This window comes from Triticum aestivum, chromosome 7B (genome assembly GCF_018294505.1).
Source record: "Triticum aestivum cultivar Chinese Spring chromosome 7B, IWGSC CS RefSeq v2.1, whole genome shotgun sequence".
In the NCBI taxonomy this organism is placed as follows: domain Eukaryota; kingdom Viridiplantae; phylum Streptophyta; class Magnoliopsida; order Poales; family Poaceae; genus Triticum; species Triticum aestivum.
Window position 1 is genome coordinate 717,773,588 of NC_057813.1, and position 6,769 is coordinate 717,780,356.

General features: G+C 48.1%; 1 pseudogene; it reads right to left on the reverse strand.

Moving 5' to 3' along the window:
• Positions 1 to 3,871: 3,871 nt before the first annotated feature.
• LOC123155852 (probable glutathione S-transferase GSTF1) lies at positions 3,872 to 6,049 on the reverse strand (annotated as a pseudogene).
• Between the last annotated feature and the right edge of the window lie 720 nt (positions 6,050 to 6,769).

Below are 6,769 nucleotides of genomic sequence, written 5' to 3' on the forward strand. Positions count from 1 at the left end.
TCTTACTGGCTCTGTGGGTCTGACCGGCTGTGATTTCTCCACAACCCAGTCAAGATCAGCACAAACAAATGCCAGTTCAACTTTCTTCCTTCACTCAGTGTGGTTATCACCTCTGAGTGTCGGAACTTCTTTTAGGCAACTCATCAAGTGAAAGCCTCCTGAAATCACTATTTAAGTGACATCAATAAAACAATCATATGCAATAATCTAACGTTGGTCAAATTAAAACATCCAATTGTCTATGCAATTAAATCTATATTACCGTTGGGCAAAATATTAGAAATAAATGCACCTCTAAATTTCAATAATAAAACATGATCATGTTATTAATAACGTTGGTCATAAAAATAACATAATCATATCATTTCAATAATTACTTTAACATGCTCTTAAAAAACATAATTCTATCAAAACTTTTATTTTCTTTGTAAAAGAGCACTAATAATTATTTACGCAGCGGAAAAACATGAAGAAAAATTCATGATCTTTTTAATCTCTACAGAAACTTTTCTTTGACCGAATAAAAAAACATGAACTCAATTTTTTTCTTTATAAAAAATGCATGAACATTTCTTTTTACTGGACAAAAAATCTTTGGATTAATTTAAACAGAAAGACTATATAAAAGAAAAAATAGCCAGCGCCAGCCGGCCTCGGCCTGGCGCGGGAGGCCCGCAACGGCCCTCGGCCTGCTCCCTTGCGCGCTCGCACGAGCTGAGCCGCCTCGACCCGGCCTGGGCCGCCCGCAGCTGCAGCCTCGGCCCAGCGTCCAGCTCCTTTTTCGGCCTGATAGGCCCAGCGCCGAGCTAGGTTTTCAATCTGCACCGTCCGTGGAGATCCGACGGCCGACCATGCGCATCGCTGGATCAAAACCAGCCAGCGCCGTCGGGGGGGGGGGGGACCCTAGCTCATTTCCTCTCCCCGCATGCCGCTCGCATCGTTCCCGTACCGAGCCATGGCGCTCGACGCCGGCCGCATGGTCACCGCGCGAGAGCGCCGGCTGCCGGCCGCCGGCGACGGCGTCGACTGCCACCGCGCCACGCGCGCGCACTCTCCCTTCCCTTTCCCTTCTTCTTTCTGTACCTCTGTCCTGTCGGGGAAAGGGGGCAGCGCCCTGGTCGGCCGCTCCGGCCGCCGGCGACGACGGTGAGGGCCACGGCGCTGCGCCCCGCTATGCTCTCCTTTTCCCTTCCCCTTTCTCTCACCCATCCAGCAACCTCCTGTTAGAGAGAGAGAGAGAGCCCACGAGCAGAGTCAAACTCTGCTCCCCCTGTGCGTTCGACGGTGGAACATCCGTTTCGGCGGCGTCCGTTGCCATCCCCTTCGCCGGTGGCGCGTTCCCCTCGTGGTGATCGCGCCGCCGTCGAGCGGTTTGGCGAGCGGCGCCCTTTGCCCCTCTCGGGGTGGTGTTCTTCTTCCCGAATCCTCGGCATGCCGATGCGACTCAGGATCGAGAGGAACGGCGCGGCCTTGCGGCGGCGCTTCTTTGTCCGTTGATGGATTTTTTTTTTCTTTGCCCTGTTTAGGGTTCTTGTGGGGAGGGATTCTTTTTCTTTCTCTGTTTTCCTTTTTTACCGAAAATCTTCTATCCCGGTCTGGCTACCTGATACCATTGATAGACTTTATGATCAGAGTAGGCTAGTAGATCCGGTAACCTACCTTCTCCTGGTGCGGATGAACTCGATCCAGCGCCGGCCATGGTGGTGTGGTGACGGCGGCGACGTGGACAGAGATGGCGGCGGTGGTGTGCTTCGCGTGAGCACCGTGCTTACCCTAGATCGGTAGGGAGTGTTTGGTGGGGTTTGTGGCGGCGTTCAACCTCGTGAGACGTGCCCCGGCCCGCACCTCTGTTATATAGCGCGGGTCACAGGGGCCCACCAACCATGGTTTGGTTGGGCGCCCCCGATCAAGGCGCGAGTTAGGGGCCCGTTCGACCCGTTGGGTTCGAACAGGATAGAGATCAATCTAACATAATCAAGTTGTTCGCCTACCCGCCGTTATGTCTTAGCTAGGAATGAGCTGTGAACAAAATCGAAATAGTTGTTTCTTGAGTCGATAATGACTTTGTGTCGGTTTGCTATTTTCTATAAAGTGGAATTCACTCTACTTTTTACTGACTTTCGCCGAATATATCCTACGTGCTTAACACATTGACGTCGGCGGCTAAGCCTATTATGCCACTTAATCAATAGCCTGTCATCATACTGTCCCCTAATTTCTGTATTCGGCTAGATAACATCGGACCTCTAATCGTTGCCCTGAATGGTATCTCCCTTGGTGGTACTGACCTTGCCTACCAACAAGCAGTGAAACATGCTGATATTCAGTCGAGGAATGGTGCTGTCATTCAGTGGAGGAATGGGCTACTTCAGCGACACCGCAACTGGTGTAAATGGAAGTTTATACCTCGCACTTCGAAATGGCGGCTTTTTTTCTGAATGCCGGGGGTCCAACATTCATTTATGCACTTCAGGCTGTGAAGCTAACACCACTTTTGATCCCTCTTATTATGAATGCAGGGAGGGTCCAAGCAATGCGATGGCTCCAACTTGAAGCTGGGCTAATTCAGCTCTGCCTACAACCTTGGTGGTTCCTTACTCCTAAGTCAGCCTGGTTGCATTGACTCAACGAAAGTGACATCACCACTGCTCGAGGATGTCGTTCCTTACTCAACCTGGTTGCATTGACCAGGCGAAAGTGACATCACCACTGCTCGAGGCTGCCGACATCCTTGACAGGCTAGCCCATGTAATTCTCGCATTCATCCTGTTAGTTATTTTACCCGACTATTTGATGTACTTTTCACTTTTGCAGTAATACCCATGAAAGAGCCTGCTCTTTTACTGAAGTAGAGTGATGCATATCAGCTCAAGAGCATTTCTCAAGTCCATGCATGCATCACAGGAACAATCTGTTGCATTGCTCAAAACTCTGGTTCACGCACATTAATTTTGAGCAACATTTCTCGAGTCCATACACAGGACATCACAAGGAATAATTTGTTGCACTGCCCAAAACATGCGGGAGGACGAGATGTTGTACGATGCATGGTTGGCCCTTAGCCTCGATCCGACCAAGAAGAAACTCAAGCTCGAAGAGAAGAAGGCCATGATCAAAGAAAATAAGGTGAAGGTCGCAGCCGATGCGGAGAACAGCAAGATGTTGTCCATGAATTTGGAGGCTTTAGATAACGACGCAAGAATGGTCGTGCAAGCCGTGTGCTACAAGATGTTACAGTGGCGGCAGAAAGATGAGTTGGAGGCGGCAGACAAGGAGGAGGAGGAGGTGGAGTCAGCGGATAAGGAGGCGGAGACAGAGGCTGCCTACGCGGCGGCAACGTCACCTTGAGCGTGGAGGCTCGGATTGCCGGTCCGGCAGGACAAAAAATCTTTTTTTTTTCATGGACTACCGAACTGATATTCTTTTTTGATGGGGCATATAAAAACTAAGTATACTTGCCTATTTTTGATTTTGATCAGCATATGATTTAGCACGCGCTATGGATCGGACTTTATTTGAATTTTAAATTACTCTTTACTAATGAATATATACATAATAGTTTTGAATGGCCGGCTCCTGTATCCACGTCCGCAGACTTGTCCCCCTTAACTGCGGCCACTCAGCATTGGAGATGCCCTCATGAGGTTGAGATGGGCCATTATTACAAAGTTGGGTCTAAATAATTAAGATCTTTCCACATAAATTGGGTATACTTTGACGCCTGATTGAAACCCTCTAGGACCTTGTTCGGTTAAACTTGTCTCAAAGCACACACTTATTAGTATTCAAAATGGAAAGAGTTGCTGAAAACAAGACAAATCACCTCCACCAGCACATTTCAGACAACTTCCATTCCACAAAGCACACACTACGCCACTCTTTTCACGACGCATCCATAAGCTCCATGACCTTCTTCACACTCGGCCGATCCATCATGCCATCAACCCACGCCTTCACACGCGGATACGCATCGAGCACCGACGAGCATGGGCTGGCCAGCAGGTAGTGAGCCATGGGGCAATGGCTGAGGTCCGCCAGGCTGATGAAATCTCCGGCCAAGTATTTGAACCTGGACAGACGCTCCTCGTAGACTCCGAGGGCCGCCTTAAGCTTCTCCAGGTTCTCGTCGACGATTTTGTGGTCAGTCGTCCCGCCCATGAACATGGGCACGACGAAGCACTGGAAGGTGATCGCCCCCATGGCCCTGTCGAAGTTGTGGGACTCCGCTTCGAGCCACGCGTCCACCGTCGCCGATTCAGAGAAGCTATTTTCTCGGAGTAGATCGGACGCGCCTTTGCGGAGCACGTACCTCGAAATCGCACGCGACTTTGGGATGACAACATACCAAAAATATATCTCAGAAAGTCTGAATAATGTTGTGCAGAGCAATTTGCTCGGTCTATAGCTAGCACAAAGATGTTGTTCATTCAGGCTTTTCCTTTTATTTGTGTGTCGAAACGAGATATATAGAAATTTGAATGAATATTTGGTCTCTCACCGAAAAGGATGAGATGGCCGTCCTGGAAAGCCGGGACCTGACCAAAGGGCTGCAAAGCAAATACAAAGCTGATGAACAACCAGACATCTTAGCTAGACTTTCTGAATCCGAACTGTACGCGGCTAGCTACTCGTTGTCCAAAAGAGAAATCTCAGTGAAAGTACGAGGCAGTGTTAGCAGTAATCTTGACATGGATCAGTTAGTTGCATGAATGTATCACTCCACTTGTTAGCTGAACACGCCCGGTCCTTTTTATTTTGAACATCAGTACAGACACAAGCGCTTATATACACGTGCATACACTCATTCCTATGAATGCACACACGTACATCCTATCCCTATGAGCACCTTCGAAATACTGAGCCGGCATATCATCTTAAAATTTACGAAGTCACCGTAGGCACCTCGTCGTCGATAGAAACGTCTCCTCTCATTAAATGCACATCGCCAAAAATCCTGAAATAAATCCAGCAATAAATGCGAGCAGCAGCATTTGAATCCTGATGGGCTGAGAATACTATAGTCCCTCTAACCATCCAACTACAGGTTGGTTCACAAACTCGCCTGGTCGTGTGTGCGACCGCTGAGTAGTGGGCAGCGCTGAACATAGGCGTGCATGCATGGGATTAGTTAGGAGTTGGGTTCGCGTGGCCGTAGGAATCTGTGGGCTGGCCGCGTTGAACGCGTACGAGCGCGTGGCGTGCGTGCGGACGAGCCATGCAGATCATAGAGCGAGGTAGGCCGGGTCGTGCGTGCGTGCGCTGGAGTTAGCCTGCGTATAAACAATAATGCTAAACATACAAAGACTTGCACACAATTACACGTTGACTAGAATTCTTTCTTTCTAACTAACCACTTCTCTTGATTTTCACGGGGTGGGCCCCTCCTCTCCTTTAATCTCCAATCAAAACCCGCTTGTTTGTAAAACCCATGTAAACTTACGTATGTGTAGCATTACTTGCGTATAAAAAACCCCGCCCTTTATACTGATGGAGTGCGACGGTGTGAGTCGAGCCAAGTGAGAGGGGCCTAAAAAATGTAGTCTCCGTCGGGACTCAGGACCGTGTGGTGTGTGCCCGGTCGACGTGAGAGTTCTTCTGGATTGTGCTGCGTCTGTGTGTGTGCGCGTGTGCACCTCCATGTATGTGTTTGAGTCTTTGTGAGAAATAAAGCCAAAATACAGGCGTCGGTGCGCCGCGGCCTTCGTCACCGGGAAAAATCATGGTGTCTCCTTCGTCTACCTCTATCCGGCATTTGTCTCGCCGGGAGGCTGCTCGGCGTGTGTCACTGAGGAGGGTTAGTTTGCCCCAACAAGCAGGAAGCAATCGGCTGCTAGAAGAACTGAAGAAGAAGAAGAAGAAGAAGAGGAGAGCGACACGTACGGTGCGGGCGAGGTGCGCGGGGCCCTTGTGCCCGCCGGCGGGGAGGCGGACGTGCGCCAGGCCGCCAACTCGTACTCGGCGCCGACCTCCTCCAGGCACACCAGCACCCGCGCCATGCAGGTGGATATCTCGCCGGCCCGAACACCTTCACATTCGCCTCCGTACCCATGGATCTCCCCTCCCCTCCCCTCCCCTTCCGTGATTGCAGAAGTCAAAGGTGGCGGCTGGACAGACAGCTGCATTTCTCTAGAGCTGCTGCGTAGAAACTTCAAGCATGAGACCGGCGATCTGAAAAGTCCAACATATGGATGGTTCCACGGGGTCGTTTTTCTGTAGTTTTTTAAAATTTGGTGAAACCAAAAAATGTTTTTGGGTTTAAAAAGTCATTAATTAGAAAAAAAGTTCATGATTTAAAAAAAATCATGAATTTGAAAAAAAGTTCATGAATTCAAAATAGTTCGCGCATATGAGAAAAGTAAATTTTTTATAAATTTCAAAAAGTTCACAAATTCAAAAGAAGTTCAAGAACTTGAATAAAAAGTCCACGCATTAGACAAACGTTGATGGATTTTAAGAAAGTCCCCACATTTCAAAACTGTTCACAATTCAAAAATGGTTCACGAACTTGAATAAAAGTTCATGCATTTGAAAAGCATCCGTGGATTTGAGAAAACTTCACAGATTAAAAAAAATTATGTGCATTTGAAAAATATTCACAATTCAAGAAAATTTCAAGAACTTAGATAAAATGTTTGTGCATTTGAAAAATATTCATGTATTTGAAAATGGTCATGTGTTTGAAAAAATTTGCGCACTTGAAATAAGTTCCTGAACTTATGTAGAATGTTCAGGAATTTTATAAAACATTCACGAATTCAAAACAAGTTCA